This window comes from Musca autumnalis, unplaced genomic scaffold (genome assembly GCF_047663935.1).
Source record: "Musca autumnalis isolate F117 unplaced genomic scaffold, ASM4766393v1 scaffold_4, whole genome shotgun sequence".
In the NCBI taxonomy this organism is placed as follows: domain Eukaryota; kingdom Metazoa; phylum Arthropoda; class Insecta; order Diptera; family Muscidae; genus Musca; species Musca autumnalis.
The window spans coordinates 72,554,891-72,579,006 of NW_027411977.1; the positions used below are offsets into that span (position 1 = coordinate 72,554,891).

The 24,116-nt window shown below is 38.4% G+C and overlaps 1 protein-coding gene across 45 annotated transcripts in view; it reads right to left on the bottom strand.

The window, feature by feature from the left end:
* Positions 1-24,116, bottom strand: part of Cip4 (formin-binding protein 1-like Cip4) — a 278,889-nt gene that overhangs the window by 11,433 nt on the left and 243,340 nt on the right. The window lies entirely within an intron of this gene.

Here is a 24,116-nt window from a genome sequence, read left to right on the forward strand (position 1 = left end):
TAAGTTTCTGGGTGCATTAGAACACTATGAACCCGCATAAACAAAAATTAAATTGCAATCCAAAAATAAGGATTATGGAAGGGCTTTCTGGCATGCTTTGTTAATTACGGCGTTATCTAAATAAATTAGACGACCCATAAATTATTTGATTATGTGCTTTGACCTTCCTCCCTTAATGGTTATTAAAAAAAAAACGGAAATATCGGCATGCATATCAAATAAATTGACATTCATAAACTGAAGAAAAACTGAAAGAAGATGACATGAAACAATTTTTCATAATTTGCAAAATAAAATCAATGAAAATAGTATGTGATTAAGGTGAGAATTATTCGAAATCCAGAACTGTGATCTATCTCTAAAACTAACACTTTGTGTAACACAGAAGTGACTAAGTTTGTAGCGTGTTGAAATGGTGTTTTACAGAGAGTGTAATTCATGAACGAAAAAGAAAATCATACAAAAATCAATGCTTTTTGGTTAATAACAAATGGCCAAATATGGCTACAATGAACATAGTTTGTTTGAGAGCAACAAATACATTTGATTAGTATTTCTGGATGACTCTCTTTGTAAAGAACCATTACTACATGTTCATTATAACCATATTCGACTCTATATATATTTGCTTTGTATATTCCTTATAATTCTGTATCATTTAATATATTTTGTTTTTTGTTGCTTATTTTACATTGTTAGTCGTTCGTGTCATTCATACCTTCATCGTGATACAGGCTTCAATAATCTTCTGTTGCTGTTACACAGAGAGAATTTTTGAATTTGTATCACATTTTTTGCAGGTTTAATTTTAAATCAAAGCGTAAAAGCAATTTTGGAATTTTGATTTTAGTTAAAACACATTTTTAAGAAATTAAAATTGTTTGTGTGTTTTGGTGATGATGATGATAATTGTGTTTGGAGATGACAATTTATAGCGATGATGATGATGATGTCGTTTACAAATGAGAGATAGATTTCGATTGTTTTGTATATAGTGTAGCATGTGTGATATAAATGATAGAAAAGAATAGAGGGCGATTAAATAATGGATTCAAGCCAATAGCATTAAAAAGCATAACAAACGTTTGTGATTTTGAAAAAGAAAAGCAATTTGAGAAAAGATAACAATGAGAAACAAAAGATATGATTCGATTATTTTTTCTACAAAATTAAAATTTTGTAATGAATGCAAAAATCATTAATAAAGGGTGTTTTTTTAAGCTAGATAGAACTTTAAATTGTAAAAAGTAACACAAAAAATTAAATTTTGATGAAACTTTTTTTTTATTTGTTTCAGTATACTCTGACAAATCATCATGAATAGACTCACGCTTGAACAAAGCTACGAAATTATCCAAATTTACTTTGAAAATCAGTCGTCGATTCGCGCAACTTATAGACGACTTCGTCATTTGTATGGCGTACATAATCGTCCATCTGATCAAGCCAAGAACAAGCCAATTGCCGCATATGGAGTGAGACCAATCCACAAGAGACCCTACAGACTCCATTACATCCAGAAAAAATGCACCGTATGGTGCGGTTTTCACGCTGGTGGCATCATCGGACCTTATTTCTTCAAAAATGAGGCCGGAGCTCGCGTTACGGTCAATGGAGATCGTTACCGCACCATGAGCAATGATTTTTTGTTTGAAAATATGGATGACATTGATCCGGAGGAGATGTGGTTTCAACAGGATGGCGCTACGTGCCATACGGCGAACGCAACCATCGACTTATTGAAATCAAAATTTGGCGATAAGTTGATTTCGAGAAGTGGACCTGTCAATTGGCCTCCAAGGTCGTGCGATTTGACACCTCTCGATTATTTCCTGTGGGGCTACGTGAAGTCACTGGTTTATGCTGATAAACCAGCAACAATTGATGCCTTTGAGGCCAGCATTGTTCGTGTTATTCGTGACATACGGCCAGCAGTGCTCGAAAAAGTGGCCAAAAATTGGACGTCCAGAATGCACTTCGTCAAGAACAGCCCCGGTGCCCATATGCCCGAAATCATTTTCAAATGTTAATGTCACGTATTGATCTTTCGATTAAAAAAAATTTTGATTACAATTTAATTTTTTGTGTTATTTTTTACAATTTCAAGTTCTATCGGGCTTAAAAAAACACCCTTTAATAGAAGAATAATATGAAAAACAAGTAAAAAAGTGTCAGTCGACAGATATATACCCTCAGCCAATGTGAAGTGAAACTTTCACCTACCGACAGGTCGAATGTATTTAAGGTCTCTTCTGAATTTTGTGGCCCTTTTTTGACATTTGAACTTGCCGACAAAAATGTGGATTAGGAATTAACTGCACTAAGACACAAATGTTGAACCTTTGTGGTGTAGGTACCCTTAGGGAGGACCAATATGGGCCATTTTAGAAGCTAAACTAAATTTTGACAAAATATTAGGAGATCCAAAGTTTGGACCAAATTTGTTGCATTTTAGTGACACTTTTTTTAAAAATTTGGGGAGAATAACCGGAAATTGTGGACCGGTATTGCCCCATGAAATTAAGTTTGAATATAATATGACGAAGACCAAATGTTGGACCAAATCGGTTGATCAGTTCGAGAGTTATCGTGCTCTCCGACAGCCACATTGGTGACATAGGAATTTTTTACACCTTTCGGGCTGTTTTCCTAAGAAATATGGACTTACCCCTAAAAAACTTTTACCGTCGTAATGGAGGTAGCGAATGCAAATCGCTTCAACAAAAATCAAATTGATTCGAGAGCAGGTCTTAAAGTGAACTTATCCGAAATTGTGTGTGAGAGGTACCAGAAGGAGTAGACAAATATAGTCCATATTCGAACCGGATCTATATCTGGTAGATATGGATATTAGGATGTGCAAAGTATGGATTACATCGGTCACTCCCTTCAAGAGTTATCGTGCGCACAATTTTTCCGAACATTTTTGAACTTTTGTGGGGGAGGTACCTGAAGGAGTGGGCCGATATGGCTTGTGTTCGAATTTAAACTTTGTTTGGACAAAATATTACGAAGGCCAAATTTTGGACCGAATCGGCAGATCCGTTCGAGAGTTATCTTGCGCTCCATCCACTACACACGGTGTTATAGGGGCTTTTTGCAACTTTCAGGCTATTTTCTCAGGAAGTATGGACTTGCCCCTGATGAGACTTGTACCTTCGTATGAAGGGCAATGAATACAAGTTGTTGTAACGAAAATCAAAGCGATTCGAGAGCAGATCCTAATCTGAACTTTTCCGAAATTTTGTGTGGGTGGTACCCGAAGGAGTGGACCGATTGAATCCATTTTAGAACCTCATCTAAGTTTAGTAGAAATTTCATTATGTGCAAAGTATGGGTCAAATCGGTTACTTCCTTCAAGAGTTATCGTGCGCACAAATTTTCCGAACATTTTCGAACTTTTGTGGGGGAGGTACCGGAAGGAGTGGACCGATATAGCCCATCTTCGAACTTAAACTAAGTTTGGACAAAATATTACGAAAGCCAAATTTTGGATCGAATCGGTTGATCCGTTCGAGAGTTGTCGTGCGCTCCAGCCAGACAGACAGACAGACAGACGGACATTGCTCAATCGACTCCAAATTGTCTGAAACACATTTCGTCTAAACATACTTGGGGTCCAGGGACGTACGCAGGATTTCATTTCGGGGGGGGGCCCAACTTGACCAAAAATCATGAAAATTAAAAATGTTGTGTATCGTTACGTAAAGCAATTGCTAAGGGTTTTTAGTTGATTTTATGTGTATTCAATATTACCACAAAGTATATACATTCAATAGAGAGAGATCACAATATTTTAGATACAAGATTGAAATTTGGAACTGATTATAATATACTAGTCATCGGATGTTTAGAATTGAAAATGAACCATATCAGACCACGTTCGGTATAGTTTCCATACAAAAGTTTTTAACCAAATTATCCAATAGAATTGAAGCAATAACTAAAAAATCTTTCAAATGAATATTTCCCATATAGATGTACGTTTTGGTGTATCCCAGATTTTTCAACCACATTAGCTCTTATTTGGCATTTTGGGTTCTAAATCCCGCAGCAAATAGCTTTCGAAAGATTTTCTGTAATTCGAGGCTATTAGCATAGTATTTAAAAATATCGTCAGTAATATGGATTTTGGAAATCCTTTTGGTAGGAGAACTTCCATGAAAAGTGGTGAAAATAGATCCACGTTCGAACACAGGGATTGCATTCGCGAATATGTCGAATAGATATATACAGTGTTTGGAGGATATAAACAGTTCGATCCGACGCCGTTTCTTCTTTAAAGTACATATATCACACACTAACTTCAGTGCCATTAAAAAAGTCTTGTATTATTGTAAGAAAATAATATTCTTTAATGTCATAAAAACACTAAAACTTTACTATTTTACCAGAAGTGATAGAGTTCGTGAAAGGAGCCGGGCGTTGCAATCTATGACTCATAGACTCCGAATCCAACTCGCAGTATTGTTTGAGACTACGCAAAAACATGGTCGAAAAAATATCTCTAAAAAGAGCTCGGTAACATTTCAGCTAAATTCTGAAGAAATAGGTTAAGTCGAAAAACTCCATCTGATACATCAATTGTTGTTGTTCCCGCTTATTTCTATCTTAATTGTACGACTAGATGTTTATGGACTCGATGACCTTTAAAACTTTCCAACGACCAATCACTTCTGTCGGCACAGCGGAGACAAACTGATGAAAATTCATAACTTTTGTTTTCTGTAAAATAAGTAAAAAGTAACAGTCGGGTTTGTCTAAAGAGATATACCCTCAGCCTGTATGGGTTGAGACTTTTATATATAGACAGAGCGATTACGGGCTACATAGCCATTTTTTTCTACAAATTGTGTAGCCAAGAAGTTTCAGAATGTCGTCTCCTGTTTTGGACGTATAAACTTTCCAACAATAATTTCGAAACGATTGCTGGCGTTACGAATCAATGCTTATGTTGTGCTCAAAAATGTGACTTCTATGAAAGCGCAAAAGTTTTGCACTTTTGTGCAACCGATACCTGAAAGTGTCGACTGATATAGTCCATTTTGGAAGTGGACCTAATTTTGGAATTCAATTTAGTTGTTCGGCGTAAGATTTAGAGCTTTTGGACCAATCCTGACATACCATGGACTTACGCACTAAAAATACAATATCGCTGTAAACAAGACCGCAAGAAGTACCATTGGTCAAAACGTGCAATGACTCATCGAACAGCCCTTAAACTACACTAATGTTGAACTTTTGTGAGGGATGTATCCGAAGATGTTGTCCCAAATAGACCCTCTTGGTACTTGATATATGTACGTAATTTTAGGATGTTTATGGTCTCGGTCAAATCGGATAATTGAAATTTTGTGTTGGAGGTATCTGACGATATAATCCATATTCGAACTTACTCTAGGTCTCGCAAAAATCGAATTAGACTTTGTTCAAGATTTTAGGGAAACATTTTGAAGTCTGGTGCCCTAAGGAAGTTTGGACAAAATATTGCGCGATCCAAAACTTGACCAAATCTGCTGATCTGTTCGAGAGTTATAATGAGCACGAGCCTGGAACTGGAATAAATCGACTCCAAATTGTTTGACGCGGGTTTCGTCAAAACATATGATTAGTCTAAGAACATTATTTCGATTAGGTAAATTTTTATCGTGATGGTTCAATATCACGATGCTCTTGAACCAACGTTAAATGAAAGGAGTTTACAACTGGGAAGTTTTTGAGGATTCTGAAACAGCAATGTTCATAGATGAGAAAAATCCAAAAACAAGAAAAAATCGCTGGAGGGAATTTAAAATAACTTCACATTTTTAGGTATATTTTAGGTTTTCGCGATTTGGCTTGGAAACCGCTAGTCCTATCGAAATGGGGCTAAAGAAAATGTTATAACTTTGAAAATTTGTTTGATTTGTTTCAGGGTTTACCATTTTTGAGATAAAGAAGTTCAGGTCACATTTTTGGGTTTTTTGTTAGGTTTTCACGATTTGCTTCAAAACAGTAAGTCTTATCGAAATGGGACTACAGAAAGTCGTATAGCTGTGAAAATACTCTACAAGATTGGGATTCGTAATTTTTTACTCGGTTGTACCATTTTTGAGATATATAAGTTTAAGTTAGAAAATTGTAGTCATGACATTGTTTTATAAGGAGACGATACACTCAGTGAATTGTCCCAATTTTAACTTCTATATATTATAAATGGTAACAAAATAACAATATTGTAGAGAATTTTCACTGCTACAACATTTTCTTTAGTTACATTTTGATATGGCTTTTGGTTTCCAGCAAAATCGTCCAAACCTAAAAAACCCTAAAATTGCGATTTTTTTTTATTTTCTCATCTAAGCTTCTGTCATTTAAAGTTGGTTCAAGAGCACCGTGATATACAATACAAATAACAGCATATTTTAATACAATACCATATAACCAAAGTTTATGCATTAATTTCGTTTACGGTTGTTTTCAGCTACAAATTTGTTAATGATAGGAAAAAATTCAGATTGGCATGCTATTTATAGCAGATATTATCACTTTATAATGCACAATACATTTTTCTCCATTATTTTATTCCACTGTTTAGCAACAAATTGATATAAACTAGGAATACAAAATTTTGATTAAGGCAGTAAAACAATTTTCTAAATGGTTTTCGAGATATACTCCACGAAAAACCCTTGGTACATATTGTCCAATAGACATTTCATTTTATGTACTTCTAATCCGCAAAATACTGAATTTGTAATCTTTTTGAATACAAAATGAGTTTAAAGCCTCAAGACCTTTATATTCAATACAGAATTTCAAAACACTGGCATGACATAAAGAAAGAATTCAGTTTTACTGGAAGTTTCTCTAAAAAGAGTATTCACACAAAAAAATTAAATATTTCTTAGACAACTTGTTGACAAAGTGCATTTTCAGTACAGAACCTTCAGAACAATATCAGTTTTCATTTGAAATTTCAAATACAAAAATTATTTTAGAGAAAAAAAAAACGTAATAATTTGTTAAAGTAGCTAAAAAAATTTTGTCGGACCAAACCATTTCGGGGGGGGCCCGGGCCCCCCGTGCCCCCCCCCTGCGTACGTCCCTGTTGGGGTCTAAAACCATTATTTCGATGAGGCACATTTTGCCCGTATGAAAGTGTATATACCCTCGTTAGCATAAATGCTAAGGGTATAAAAATCTTTCTGTGGAGAGAAGGGGGCGTCTAGGAGGTCCTATTAGAAGACCCCTCCTGTATATAGTTTCTATCTATAGCAGACCCCTTTAGAGGAGGCTTATATTTATAGAATACCCCTTTAGATGGGGTTCTAAATATACAAGACCCCTAAATAGGAGTTTCTACCTATCGAAGATCCCTTTAGAGGGACTTCTACCTATAGAAGACCCCTTTAGAGAGGTTTCTATCTATAGAAGGGTCTTCTTAGAAGGGCTATTATCTAAAAAATAGCTCTTTGGAGGGGCTACTATCTATAGAAGACCATTTAGAGCGCTTCTATGTATAGATCACTTTTGAGGGGCGTCTATCTATAGAAGACCACTTTTCAGGAGGTTCAATCTATAAAAATACCCTTATGAGGAGATTCTATCTATAAAGGAACCCTTTTGGGGGCCTTCTATCTATAGGAGACATTATCAAGAGGCTTCTACCTATAGAAGCCTCTAATCGAAGTGATTCTATTTATAGAAGGCCCCTCTAGAGACCCTTTGAGGAGTTTCTATCTATAAAAGACCCTTTTCGAGGGGCTTTTATTTATAGAAGACCCATTTTGAGGGGCTTCTATCCATAGGAGACTGCCTACAGAGGGGCTTCTACCCCTTTCAGAGCGAATTTTACCTATAGAAGACACCTTTAGAGAGGCTTTTATCTATGGAAGACCATTTCAAAGGTCTTCTACCCATAAAAGACTACTTTTGAGAGGCGTCTATCTATAAATTGCCCTTATCAAGAGGTTTCTATCTATAAAAGGCCCTTATCGAGGGGCCTCTATCTATATAAACCCCTTATGGAGGGACTTCTATCTATAGAAAAGCCCCTCTACGGCGCATATGAGGGGCTTCTATCTATATAAGATCCTTTTCGATGGGGCTTCTATCTATAAAAGGTTCCTTTAGAGGGGCTTCTATCTATAAATGACCCTTATCAACAGGCTCCTATCTATAAAAGGCCCTTATCGAGGGGCTTCTATGCATAAAAACCATTATCGAGGGGCTTCTATCTATAGAAAGCCCCTCTATGGCGCCTTTGAGGGGCTTCTATCTATAGATGACCCTTATCAAGAGGCTCCTATCTATAAAAGGCCCTTATCGAGGGGCTTCTATCTATAAAAAATCCCTTATCGAGGGGCTTTTATCTATAGAAAGCCCCTCTACGGCGCCTTTGATGGGCTTCTATCTATAAAATGTTCCTTTAGAGGGATTTTGAAGGTTCCTTTAGAGAGGCTTCTATCTATAAATGACCCTTATCAAGAGGCTCCTATCTATAAAAGGCCCTTATCGAGGGGCTTCTATGCATAAAAAACCCTTATCGAGGGGCTTCTATCTATAGAAAGCCCCTCTACGGCGCCTTTGATGGGCTTCTATCTATAAAATGTTCCTTTATAGGGATTTTGAAGGTTCCATTAGAGGGGCTTCTATCTATAAATGACCCCTTATCAAGAGGCTTCTATCTATAAAAGGCCTTATCGAGGGACTTCTCTCTATAAAAGACCCTTATCGATGGACTTCTATCTATAGAAAGCCCCTCTACGGCGCCTTTGAAGGGCTTCTATCTATAAAATGATGCTTTGAAGGGTTTTTAATGGGCTCATATCAGTAGAGACTCGTTTAGAGGGGCTCCTATTTAAAGAGTCTCTAAAGGGGCTTCTACAGAAGACTCTTCAATCTATACAAAACCTATTGTGAGGAAGTTATATCTAAAGAAAACCCCTTGTGAGGGGCTTTCTTTCCTTTTCGATGGGGCTTCTACCTTTAGAGGCCTTTGAGAGGCTTATATTTATAGGGGACTCATTTTAAGGGGCTTATATTTATAGAGGACCCTTTTAAGGGGCTTCTATCCATAGGAAGCCCCTATAGAGGGGCTTATATGTATCGGAGACCATTTTAGAGCGACTTATATCTATAGAAGACCCCTGTAGAGAGGGCTTCTATTTAAATAAAGACTTATGTCTATAGAAAACCCCTTTAAAATAGCTTCTATCTATAGAAGATCCCTTTCCAGGGGCTTCTATGCATAGAAGACTCTTCTAGAGGGTATTTTATCTTTAGGGGGGGCTCCTATCTATCGAAGATTCTTTTAGAACAACTATTATATTTATAGGAGACCCCTTTAGAGAAATTTCTATCTTAAAGAGACACCTTTAGAGGGGGCTTCCATCTTTAGAAGGGGTTCTATCTTTAGTAGACCGCTTTATAGGGGCTTCTATCTGAATTGAGTATCCGATTATATCTATCGGGTATGTTCTGGGACACACTTCACCTCTCACTTCACGTCTCAAGCATTTTCTTCAACCCATTTACCCCGATTTTTTCGAATTTCTTGGGATTAATATTCATTAGGATATTTAAAAAGAAAAGTACTACCTAGTCCGTCCATAAAATACTCGAAAAATAAACGTAAATGGGGTAAAGAAAATGCTTGAGGCGTGAAGTGAGAGTTGAAGTGTGTCTCAGAACATACCCGTATATCAATACCTTAAGGTACATACTTCACAAAAGTTCAAAATATTCGCTTAAGTGCAGTTTAAGGTTTGTTCAAGGATTGTTTTTAAATCTTTTAACGAGTGTGCTTCCTTGTGTTCCTGTTTTCCGAAACAAGTCCATGTTTACTGACATATTGATTCAAAAGCTCTAAAAATGCCACGGTAACCAACTAAAATCTCTGGTAAGCGCTATAACTATCGGTAGGAGTGACTGGCATTGGTCCAATCTTTTTGCATCGTAATACTTAAAACGGTTTTGGAGGACCTCCCTCACAAATGCTCAAAATGTACACTCCAGTACGAATGCAGTTTGGCTGTCGAGGAGTGTTTCGAAATTTTCAATTTTATCACTATCATTTTTTCTAGGACATGGACTTGCTTCCTGACACAATGAACCAAAAGCTCTAAAAATTCATACGGGGGCAAATTATATAGGGCATTATAACCATCGAAAGGAAGGACTGTCATTGGTCCAACCGTTGCACATTGTAAAATATCTCCGACAATTAAATTAAGTTCGAAGGTGGACCATATATCGGAAAACTATCCGGGGATATCTTCCTCACAAATGTTCAACATTTTCAAGAATTGTTTTAAAATTTGTATAATTTCTGAAACGGTGATTCTTATTACAATTATTATTCTGTATATATAGATTATGGACTTAGGACGACAAGCAAAAAAATATATTTGGCATAGGACTCATCTCTCCCGATTTTATATTTCTGATTTTAAAAAAAGAAACTTTAAATTAAAAACAAATAGCTAAGAAATAAAAGCAAATGGGAGTCGCAATGTAAAGATCCATCTAGTTTGAGCTAAAATTTGAAATAAAATCTTCAATGGATATAGCGTATGTATGTATGGGGGGATATGAATATGCAAGTATGTATGATTAGATGTATTTGAATATAAATGAATAAGTATGTTTATAACATATACGGCCAGATAATAATATTGTATTACATACAAACGTATAAAATTAGAACAATAAATAAATTTATAACAATGGATGGAGGGACATAGTAAAACAAAACAACATATATTTTGGTCAAGGAGTAACAAAACAAGTAAACATTTATTATTAAACACAACACAAAAACATGGAATGTGAAAGCCAATCGCTTGTTATCGAATTCATGACAAAAGGCTCAACAATCAAAAAAAAAAAAAAGGAATAGAAAAATTAAAAGGACATTGGATTCGGATGGCAAAATGTGAGACAAATAATTAGAAAAAGAAAATGTATATTTTTTTTATATGAAAGAAGTTCAACTTTTTGATAGTTGTTGCAGTTTGTACTTACATTAAATGGGAAAGTAAGCAACAAAATGTAATTCATAAAATGAATTTATGAAATGAGGAGAAACGTCCATTTGAGAATTGATGGAGGAGAATGCATATAAAAAGACGCGAAAGTGTTGTTGTTTTTGGTATATGAAGAAAAATTGCATTTGAGAAGATATGCATCGAACGAGAATATTTTTTTGTTTTTGAAAAATAACGAACACAATAACAGTATTACAATAACAACAGATAAAACACAGAATTTACAAATGAAACGAAAAGAAAGAAGAAAAATAAAAAGACTTTATAAGTAAATTGATTGAAACGTATGATTTAAACAATATATGTATATATGTAAAGAGTTTTCTTTTCAAAATTTGCACAAACAGTTTGCTTTTTTCTTTAGAACGATTTTTAAAATACAAACTCTAAAATAAAAAAATACATTTAACTAACTACTAAATATGGCAATTGTTTATATTGTTCCATCGAATTGTGTAAAGAGGCTAATGGTCGGTTTCGCCAAGACGATTCGAATGAATTCGATACGAAATACTACCAAACTTTTTGTTTGATTGAAAATAAAAATATATCAAACATTAAAAAACAGAAGTTTGACTGCAATTCAAACGAAATTTGTTGCAAATTGTCTTATTGAAACAGGCTACAAGCACTGGCGCTTTAAATACGACAACACTTGATTGACACCCTCGTCATCAGAATATGAAGGGAGACAAATATTGGTGTTATAACCGCCTCATTGGCGATCATAAAGCCCTTTGTTTGCTGTCCAAGCGTAAAAGTCTTAAATCCCTGCCGAAGACCGACTACTTACAGACAATTTTAATTAAAAGTTGAGAAGTTCAAGGTTGTTGTTGTTGTAGCAACGCATATATGTTCGTTCGCGTATTATTTCAGTTATCAAGTTCCTCTGTATCCAGACTCAAGAATTCTGCAACCTGGACTGGTTGCGTCCATAAAGAATGAGGAGACAGATGAGTGGGGTAAGCTGGGCAGTTGAATAAATGCAGAGTATTGTGTGGTCCCAATCCACATGACGGGCATATGTTGGGTATAGTGGCGTCAATTCTGGCCCAATACGAATTGAGGCGGCTGCATCGTCCGGATCTTAACTGAGCTAAAACCACTCGTGTTTGCCTTGGCACCTGGCGTTCTTCTGCTGCGATGGATGGGGGATGGTTTCCAAGTACGGTGCCACCTGCGGATCAAGAGGTTGCGGAGGTGCTGAAGATGATCCAGAGGCAGAACAGAGGTCTCTCTACTGCCAGCTGGAGGTTTATCAACTCCACTAAAGAAGGAGCTGGTGCGGTGATGAAGTTCACCATGGATAATGAAAGCGCGGACTACATCAGGGATTGTGAGGGAGAGCTGTACTTCGGCTCTGGTTGGCTTCGGTTCCGAGTCTCGAAGCCACAGTAGGGAAGCTCATCAGCAAGAGCTCCGCGTTGTGCAGATCAATCTGCATCACTGCAGGGCTGCGGCTGCTGAACTTCTCATCTCCCTCACAAAAACCGAAGTAGACATCGCTTTAGTCCAGGAGCCCTATCTTCACAAGAATAGGGTTTCTGGACTAAACGATGGGCGCTACTCTATATTCTCTGCATCTAACGGCGAGAAGGTAAGAAGCTGTATTGTAGGCAAGGAAAGTTTAAACCTTATTCAACTCTACAATTACAGTGATGGTGACACGACTGCAGTGAGGCTAGAAGTAGGCTCTGGAAGAGCCTTGGTGCTGGCCTCAGTCTACATGCCGTACGAGGAACCCAACCCACCCGGTATACTGTTGCGGAAGCTAGTGGAGGAGATGATGAGTAATGCAAACTTGATAGTGGGCTGTGATGCAAATGCTCATCACTTCCACTGATGGTAGCAGCGATACAAACTCAAGGGGTGAGTCCGTATTCGATTTTATTTTAACTAATAATCTTCGAGTATGTAATAGGGGAAATACCGCCACTTTCCATAATAGGGTAAGGGAGGAGGTGATAGATCTAACCCTTACAAATATGGAAGATACTTCTATAACTGACTGGAGAGTATCGGAGGAGTGCTCCACACCACAGAGCGATACACTTTCATGTCTCTTATAGAAGTAAGCGGCAACCGCCTCATAGAAATCCGAGAAGAACAAACTGGGACTTTTTCCATTCCCTTACAACTTCCAGGCTGTGTGAAGTTCCAGAACCTCGCACAGTAGGGGAAATTGACAATCAGGTGGAAAATCTCACAAAGATTCTGAGGGATTGCTATGAGATGTCCTGCCCACTAACGTATCCTGGTAGGAAAGCTCAGCCCGTCTGGTGGAACAAAGATTTACACGATCTGAGGAAAACCAGTAGAAAGGCATATAACAAAGCTAGTAGGACCAAACTCAGTACTGATTGGGATCTCTATAGAGCATCCTTCAATAAGTACAAAAGCGAGGTTAGGAAAGCTAAGAGGGACTCTTGGGTTAGATTTAGTGAGTCCATAGAGGGAGTTAATGCAGCAGCAAGATTTCGCAAGGTGATCTCAAAGGACCCGAAAACCATTGGAAGCATTAAGCGAAACGAGGGCACCTGGACTAACTCAGCTCTTGAGACTCTAAACCTGTTGGCAAGTACACACTTTCCTGGCTGTCAAGATGCCAGCACGTGTCGACCTAGTGAAGATGCGAGCAGAAGCTTCAACACAGCAGAGTGTGATCTTGTTGATGGTGCAATAAGTAATCCCAGAATCTCTTGGGCGATCAGTACTTTTCAACCCTATAAATCCCCTGGACCTGACGGTATCATCCCTGTGATGCTTCATAACGCGCCTCGAGTGTTGATATCTATATTAAGGAAGCTTTTTAAGGCTTGCATTCTTCTGTCGCACATACCGGCGATATGGAAAGAGGTGACGGTGATCTACATTCCCAAAGCTGGGAAACCTAGTCACACCTTACCAAAGGACAATAGGCAGATAAGTCTTTCCTCCTTTCTACTTAAAACTTTGGAAAGGCTACTAGATTTGGAAATTAGATCTTATATAGTCTTGTTCTAAATGTGATAGAGTACAGACGTACCCTTCGCAAAATTGTGTTAAAATTTGCAAAAAAAAAACATTTTCTACCTGACTAAACAATTTGCATTCATACAGTAATTTGTTCTTGTAGTCTTACAAGAACAAGTACATTTAACTTCAAGTGCATTCAATTGCAAGTGCATTTTATGTGAAGGTGCTTGCTTACAAACAATAACAACATCATGGATGAAGCAAATGCTTCAACTGATGATACCAACGACGACAGCTTGGACTGGCAAATAATGAATTCAAAACGCAAAAAAAAAGCAACAATTTCTAATATCAATAAAAAACAAAAACAACGAGATGATGTTTCTGGTACTTCTGTAGTACTAAATAACAATAAATATGCAGAACTTAGTGAAGACGAAGAAAAAAGTGAAAACAATGATAATAATGATAAAGCAATGCCAAAACCTCCTCCAATTTTTGTTCCTGGAGTTGAAAATATATGCTCAATGTTATTACAGACAATGATTTCAACTATAAGTCATTAAGAAATGAAATCAAGTTAAACATTAAATCGGTTGATTCATATAGAAAACTTGTTAAATATTTTGAAAATAATAACATTTGCTTTCACACCTATCAACTTAAATCAGAACGTGCTTTTCGATTTGTCATTAAAAATCTTCACCATTCAACACCTGTGGAAAATATAAAGGCGTCTTTATTATTGCAAGGTCATCAAGTTAGGAATGTTGCTAACATTAAACATAGAATTACAAAGGAACCTTTACCAATGTTTTTTGTTGATTTGGATCCGAATCCCAATAATAAAGAGGTGTTCGACATAAAATATATTGGAAAGGCAAGTGTCAAAATAGAGTCCCCAATAAAAACAAATGATATTGTTCAATGCTACCGATGTCAGGAATATGGACATACCAAAGGTTACTGCAAAAGACCATATGCCTGTGTCAAATGTGGCCTACAACATCCAACATTAAATTGCCCAAAGTTAAAAGAAGAACCTCCAAAGTGTGCCCTATGCCATGAAAGCCATACTGCGAACTACAAAGGTTGTCAAGTTTACCAAACTCTCTTGCGAAGAAAACTACCCAATAAAAGACCACATACTAATCCGTCATATACACACAATAATACAGATTTTCCTAATCTAAATCGCAATAACGGAAATATTCCAAATACATTTGCTAACCATACCCAAAATGGTCAGTCTTATGCTGCATCCTTGAGGTGTAATGAAAGTGAAAACAATGTCATGAAAAATATAGAGACATTATTAAATAAGCAAATTGAACTAACTTCAACACTTATGAACATGATGTCTCTCCTTATTACAAAACTATGCAATTAGATTTACGTATTGCCGTATGGAATGCCAATGGCTTACGAAATAAAGTGAATGAAATTGAACTATATCTTAAAACTCAACACATTGATATATTTTTATTATCTGAAACGCATTCAACTAAACGGTCTTTTATACGAATAAGAGGATACGATTATATTGGTGCCAATCATCCTGGAGAAAGGGCTCATGCTGGGTCGGGAATATTAATAAAATCAACTATTGCGTATGACATAGATGATATAATCGAAAAGCCACTATTTCAAGCTGCTGGCATCAAACTCAAGGTCAACGATCAGTCATTAACCATTTACTCAATATACTTTCCACCAAGACATAGTGTGACACTACAAGATTTTGAACAATTCTTCTTAAAAATTGGAACACGATTTATTGTTGCTGGTGATTTTAATGCAAAACATCCTTGGTGGGGCTCTCGTTTAATAAATCCTAAGGGTAGACAATTATACAACTGTATTGTCAAACATAATTTTAAAACGCTTTCCGGTGGCAGACCCACATACTGGCCTTCTGATCCAAATAAAATACCCGATTTATTGGATTTTGTTGTGTACAGTGGAATACCAGAAAATAAAATGGATATAATAAATGACGATGAGTTAAATTCAGACCACTCGACTTTAATAATAAATTACAGAACATCAGTCCATTTAATCCCAAAAAAATCCGCATTGATTTCTGGCAAAACTGATCTAAAGCTGTTTGGTCAATTATTACAAAACAAAATTGATCTTAACTTACGTATTAACACAGGAGATGATTTAGACGATGCTATTGAAATGCTTAATCGGGAAATTTGTGAATCGGCTTCGATGTCTACCCCAAAACCAAATGATTATGTACCAAATGGTGATTATGTCAGAGTTTCAGCAGAAATAAGAAACTTAATAACAAACAAAAGGAGACTGCGTAGAATTTGGAAAAATAGTCGAAATCCTGTTGATAAACGAAATCTGAATGCAGCAACAAAACATCTCTCTGAACAAATCCGAATTTATAAAAACGAAGAAATATCTTCCTACCTACGCAAACTCAATCCTACTTCCACTGATGCAGACTATAAACTATGGAACGCAACCAAATACTTGAAACGACCAGCTAAACGAAATGTCCCAATTAAAGATGTTAATAACACTTGGTGTCGCAGTAATGAACAAAAAGCATCTGCTTTTGCTGTCCACTTGCATGATGCCTTTCGCCCAAACAATTTAACTTCAAATGAAGACGAAATTTCACAGTTCTTAGATATCGCTTGTCAAATGGATAAACCCATACCACACATAACGCCAAAAGAAGTTTCTACAGAAATAAAACATTTAAACAATCATAAAGCGCCAGGTTATGATAAAATAAACTCCAATGTCGTTAAAGCTCTCCCATGGAAAGCAGTGCTATTTCTCACATTCATATTCAACTCTATCCTGCGCTTACAACATTTCCCGACACAATGGAAATGTGCTGAAATTGTTATGGTACCCAAGCCAAATAAGCCAGAAAACCGAGTTTCATCATATAGGCCAATCAGTCTTCTCACTACATTTTCTAAAATATTTGAGAGGCTATTTGTACAAAGGCTACTGCCTATTTTGGAGAGATATAATATTATTCCGGAACACCAATTTGGATTTCGACATAAACATGGAACTCCGGAACAATGTCACAGAATCGTAAATGTTATAGCTAATGCTCTAGAGCGGAAAATGTATTGCTCAGCTGTATTTCTGGACGTGCAACAAGCATTTGACAAAGTCTGGCATTTGGGCTTACTTTATAAGTTAAAGAAAATACTTCCTGCGCCTTACTACATATTTTTTAAATCGTATCTTCATGAAAGAAGCTTCTATGTCAAAGTAAATGATAAACAGTCGCGAATTTATAATATTCACGCTGGCATACCCCAGGGAAGTGTATTAGGTCCTATTCTATACACTATATTTACTTATGATATGCCCTGTATTGAAGGGGTAACTGTGGCAACATATGCAGACGACACTGCTTTTCTATACTCTAATGAATGTAAAATTGAGGCTTCACGGATAATCCAAAGGCAGTTAGACATGTTATGGGAATGGTTAATTGCTTGGAACATAACAATTAACACTCAAAAATCATCTCATATTACATTTGCACTCAGACATGGAGATTGTCCTGACGTTAATTTAAATGGTTCGATAATACCACATTGTTTATCCGTCAAATACTTAGGCATACATTTGGATAGAAAATTGTTATGGAAAGAGCATTTGAAAGCCAAGAAAAATCAGATAAATATGAAATTTAAAAAGATGTACTGGCTTCTTGGGGCGAAATCCGAGTTAAGTTTGGAGAATAAGGTTATGCTATATAAATCAATAATTAAGCCTATTTGGACCTACGGGATACACCTTTGGGGTACCTGTAGCAAATCGAATATAAAAATGATTCAAACAGTACAATCAAAAATCCTACGAAGCATTACGGGCGCTGAATGGTATGTTACCAATAAAACTATACACAATGATCTTGGCATTCCTTTCGTAGAATCAGAAATCAAAAACTTCAGTACCAAATATTTGGAAAGATTAAGCAACCACACGAATGTATTGGCAATTACATTACTGGACGAAAGTGATACTGTAAGACGACTCAAAAGATGTCATGTCCTAGATTTACCATTCCGGCATTAAACCACCACTTATCATCTCTATATTGGAATATATATGTATAGTTATCCTATTCTAAAGAAAGAATAGGATCATCAGTTATTTCTGTCATTTTTATTGTAAAATGTTATTTCATTTGCTTAATATTATTTAATAGATTGCAAATAAAGAGAAATTAAAAAAAAAAAAAAAAAAAAAAGATCTTATATAAATAATGACCTTGTAAGCAATTCACAACATGCCTACGTAAAAGGGAAATCGACAGACACAGCGTTACACGAGGTCGTGGGTTATATAGAGAAGAGCATGGATGACTCGAGCTTCACCTTAGCTGCTTTCTTGGACATAGAAGGTGCGTTTAACAACGTGAAACTTGAGTCTATCCACTCTGCTCTAGAATCACTAGGTGTCCCCTCAATTCTAATCAATTGGAATTGGACTGAACGGGATACTTTTAGAATTTGACAGGTTAAAAACCAAAGTAGTCGCCTACGCTGATGATGTAGTTATTCTAATCAGCGGGAAATTTCTATCAACGCTGTCCGACCTTATGCAAGGTGCCTTAGTAAAGCTCTCACGCTGGGCCCACCAAAATGGACTTGGTGTGAATCCGGCGAAGACAGAGTTGGTACTATTCACCAGAAAGAGGAATACTGCTGAGTTTGTTCCACCAACTCTGGATGGGGTGCAACTAAACCTCTCCACTGATGCTAAGTACCTTGGAGTGGTACTGGACCATAGGCTCCTATGGAAAAGGAACACCGAGGAGAGAGCTAAAAGAGGGTTAATTGCACTATATTCCTGTAAGAACACCATAGGAAGGAGCTGGGGCTTAAAACCACACATTATACACTGGTTGTACAATACTGTGGTTTGCCCCATTCTAACCTATGGTTGTCTTGTGTGGTGGCACTCACTTAGTATAAAAACAAATCTTTCAAAGCTAACCAGTGTGCAACGTGCCGCGTCAATTCTCATTACTGGAGCTATAAAAAGCACTCCTCAAATGGCGCTGAATGCTGTTTTAAATGTTCAACCTTTGGACATTTTGGCTCAGCATCAGGCCTCCAGGTGTGCTTTGAGGCTTAGGGAACTTGACATGTGGCGTTGCTCAATGGCTGGCCATGCATCTGTTCTGCGGCGGCTTATTAGTCAGGTAGAGATTGGTGACAGAGGGGGAGAGACTGACTATATCTCACCGTCTCTTGACTTCAATATACCTGACGTCTTAATTCCCAATAGGGACGCATGGGTTCAGTGCAGACCAATACCCGATAGCCTATCCATCTTCACTGACGGGTCTAAGATGGAAGACGGCACGGGTGCTGGAGTGTACTCAGACGAACTGAACTTCAGGTACTCGTACAAACTTAACGACAACTGTAGTGTTTTCCAGGCAGAAGTCTTTGCAGTATTGAAGGCCTTAGAGGCACTAGTGGGGAGGACAGACTTAGCAGACAGGGCGGTTACTATATATGTAGATAGCCAGGCTGCGCTAAAAGCTCTAGGATCTTTCACTATTAAATCTAGGATCGTTCGAGACTGTAGAACTGCTCTGAAAGCCTGCAGATTGCCAGTAAGACTTTGTTGGGTACCTGGTCACTGCGGTGTAGTGGGAAATGAGATTGTGGATGAATTGGCAAGGCGAGGCTCGCAATCAACCGATATACAACTGGAAGTTGGAGTGCGACCTCCGCTTTGTCACTTCATTGACAAACTCACAAGGTTCCACGTTGAGAAAACCAAAAGAACTTGGCTAGACGCTCCTGGTTGTCGGGTGGCTAAGTCAATCTGGCCGGAGATCTCGGCACGTAGAACTGATTCCCTCCTCTCACTATGCAAGTCTGAGATCAGGGTTGTTGTGGGGGTCATTACTGGCCATTGCAACATCAGATCAATGACGTGCAGATGGGAGGCTAGCAGCAGTGATTATTGCAGGCTGTGTGAAGATGCAGAGGAGACGGAGACGATTGATCATTTACTGTGCCAGTGCCCCAGACTGTCGGCCAGGAGATAAAGTCTCTTCGGCATATATATGATTGAATCGCTCTCCTACCTCTCTTCTTTCGACCCATCAGTCCTGCTTGAATACTGTAGAGGTCTTAAATGGCTATGGGGCAGACAAACTTAACTGCATGTTAGTCTTTTTAATAACTAATATACCTCTCTTGTTTTTCTTTTATCTTCCCTCATCCTTCTCCTATACCCCCCGACCCGTCTCTTCCTCTCCTACCTCTTCCTCCCCCATCCAGCAACAACAAACTGGTATCCAGTCTAACACACAACCACACACCATCACATCACAACAATCAACTCCATAGATGCAATATCCATCATCACCACACTTACACAACCACCATCACATATACACCAGCAAAAATCAACACACATCATCATATCACCACACATTAACAGTCATCATCACACACAGAACCACATGCAGAACCACCAAACAACAGACAATATCAACAACAATATCCGATCTCAACAAAACAGGATGATCACAATGGACCACAAGGTCTCCGAGTGGAGTGGCTGCCTCTTACAGCAGCTGCGCATCCTAAAACTTAACCATGTTGGTGTGGATGCGATTCAAGCCTGCCTGATAAGCTCGTTGATCTAGCTGTTCTCTTTTATACCTTTGGACCTCTCTCTCTAGATCATGAAGGTCTCTCCTGACGTGCCTGGGTGGGGGGAGCCTGTCCATTAAATCGTGACAGGGATGCTCACTGCGGTAACACCCTAGCAGGTACTGCATCGACAACATCTTATTGTGCTGACGCACCGGTAAAACCTTCGCCTCCTCATGAAGATGGTCCACTGGTGTCATGAGGAGGCAACCTGTTGCAGTCCTCAGGTCGGCATTCTGGCAGGTTTGAATCTTCTTCCACTGCGATGCGCTAACCTTTGCGGACCACGCTGGCGCCGCATAGCTTACCACAGACCGACCTATTGCATTGTAGGTGGTCAACAAGGTTTCTTTATCAGCACCCCAAGTGCTGCCGGCCAGCGACTAGAGAACCTTGTTCCTACTTCTGATCTTATTGCAAATAGCTGAGGCATGCGCGGACGACTTGAACATGCTATCGAACGTTATACCCATCGACCAATATGTTCAGTGGGAGCCTCATCTCAGCCGTCCATGTGGTGAACAGCGTGGCTGTGGATTTAGCGGCGGATATTTTCATATTCCTCAGATAGAAGAACTGCACTAGGTCAGCTATGTAGACATTTAACCTATCACATATGTCATCGACGCCAAGATCGTACAATCATCCGCATACATCACGATCTCTATGCCGTCTGGAGGGTGTGGAATTTCAGAAAGGTCAAGGTGGTTCCTCTTGTTGTACACTTAAAATGTCAAAATCTGCTATGTTCTTGTATAAGAATTCAATTTCTGCTGGCCAGAAATGGCCAACTTTTTTAATGTACCTTGGAGGTTCCATCTGTCCAAGGGTGAAAGTTTTTTTTTATAATCAAACAAATTGGACGTTGTGCCCTATTTTAAATTAGGATATACCGGCGCGGTCTAAATGGTGATATCGCCCAATTGTTTCTGGTCAATCCAGATCCCGCTGCCGTGGGAATGACAAATGACTGTGATGAGCTTCGTCGATCCAACCCTAGTGACCTCAGAGTTATGGAGCTGACGCTTGTAGTTAATATATTGGTTGGAGAGCACAAGCGAAACAAGCGTGGTTAGAGCATCTGAAGAGTTATGGGCCGATTCCGTACAGCGAGGCGAGTCATGTCGCGTCGTCTATCGTCTCTGCGACAAAATTTAAAAAATGCACTACGTACAGCGATAGAAAATAATCGTCGATAACAAGTTATTTTTATTTTTTTTATTTTATTTTTATTCGTTAGTAAAAATGAACGGTGACAGCTAATTTGTTGTCGCCGGAAAATGAACATTACGGCGACAAAATTTGACGTCGTCGTGCGACTTTTGCCATAAGTAATGGAAAAATTGCAACTGGCAACGCGACACGACTCGCCTCGCTGTACGGAATCGGCCCATTAAAGTCGCTCTCAAACCATGGGAAGAAGACGGATAGGATCTCAGTCACGTTTGGCGACGTTACGTTCACTTATACGAAAAGTTTTAATCGACAATTTGTCGGGCACTACGTCGCATTAGATCTCTTCCCGCCAAGGATGGATGATGTTGCAAATGCCATTGGAATGCTTAATGATCCAAAGCGTTAGGCTCCGACGGTATGTCCATGGTAATGCCGGAACAAATGAATGTGCTAGGAGTTGATTATCTCACCAAAGTTCCCAACCTATCTCTAACCACACCCACATCGTGTCCGAAGGCTGGAAAATGGACAAGATGGTTTGCAGTCAGGCAAGGATGCCAGCAAACGTGAATTGTAGAGACCAATATTCTCTTTGCAATATGACTCTTGAGGTTTCCTTCGCAGCATCAGAAATTGCTATCCAGTTGCCAATCATATGCAATTGTGTGTGTGGATGTCGGTCGTTCGTGGAAATCTGGAAGAAGAACAAGAAGTCCCGTAGAGTGAAACAGGGAGGTCCCCAAGGGTGGTGGGGAGTCATACCTCCGGAACTGTTTAACCACTACCATTCCTGTATACCACCCCTCCAGACATAAAGATACTAGGGAAAGAAATTCGAAGTATGTTTACGTCTTCCGCACATACTACAACTATCTGCGATAAACTGAGATGTGCTAACAAGGTTCTTAAGTCCCTAGCAGGCTGCACTTGGGGTGCAAACAAAGAAACCTCGTTGAAAGAAACCAAAAATAAAACTCGATATGTTATGCCACAACAAAACAGAGTAGGTCAAAACATCGGTACAGGCCCGCACGATACACTACACCTTTTCAACTGCCCTACCAAACCAACTTCAATTGCTTTGTGGTTAAAACCCGTTGTAGATATTTCCTAGTAGTGCTACAGAACGAAATCACTTTTTGTTGGATACCGGAACTCTGTGACATTGTCGGGAACAAGATTGTCGATGAGCCACCACGTGCCGGACCACATACCTCTTATGGTCTTCCGTAAACCGAAGAAGGCCTCCTCAAGACTTATATAGATATCTTCTATAGGCCGAAGAAAATCTCTTGATGTATTCTAAAGACCGAAGAAGACTACTTGAGGTATTTTATAGATCGAAGAAGACCTCTTCAAATCCTCCAAAGGCTGATGAAGAATTTTGAGGTCTTCTGTAGACAGAAGAAGACCTCTAGATGTAGTCTTTACACGGAGGCAGACCTCTAGATGTCTTCAATAGATGGAGGCAGGCCTCTAGATGTCTTCTGTAGAATGAAGAAGTCCTCTTGAAGTCCTCTATATACCGATGAAGACCTCTTGGGATCTTCTATAAACCGGACAAGACCTGCTGAGGTCTGCTGTGGACCGAAAAAGACCTCTTGAATCACGAGCCGCTGCTATGATCAGATATTGTTGGTGGGACGAGAGCAAAATCAATGTGAAGATGAGAAAGATACATAGACCATCGATATGTATATTAGTATCCAATACCAGGTAAAGATCGTCAAAGGGAATCGTTGATAAACTCACAACATTCCTTTGGACGGTATTTATGTAGCACCAATAAAATCGGCACTCACGAAGGCACACCAGTGGCACACCATGTTACCCTACTTGCAATAGTTGTATCAATTGTGTGAATGCGGTCCTGGGAGTACATGTGAAGAAGAACGTCAGCTGCTACGACAAACCACTCTTACAACAACAACAAACCAGAGTAGTTTTGGCTGAACTACTTCTATAGATCGAAGAAGATCTTCTATAGGCTGAAGAATGTCGCTTGATATACTATGTAGATAGAAGAAGACCTCTTGGGGTCATTTATAGAGAGAAGAATACCTTTTCAGGTATTTTATAGACCGGAAGAGATCTCTTGAAGTATTCTATAGGCCGAACAAGATCTCTTGAGGTCTTCTGTAGACTGAAGAAGATCTTTTATAGGGTTCTATAGACCGAAGAAGACCTCTTGTAGTCCTCTGTAGACCTCTTGAGATCTTCTATATACCCAACAAGACTGATTGAGGTCTTTTATATACCGAACAAATGCCTCTTGAAG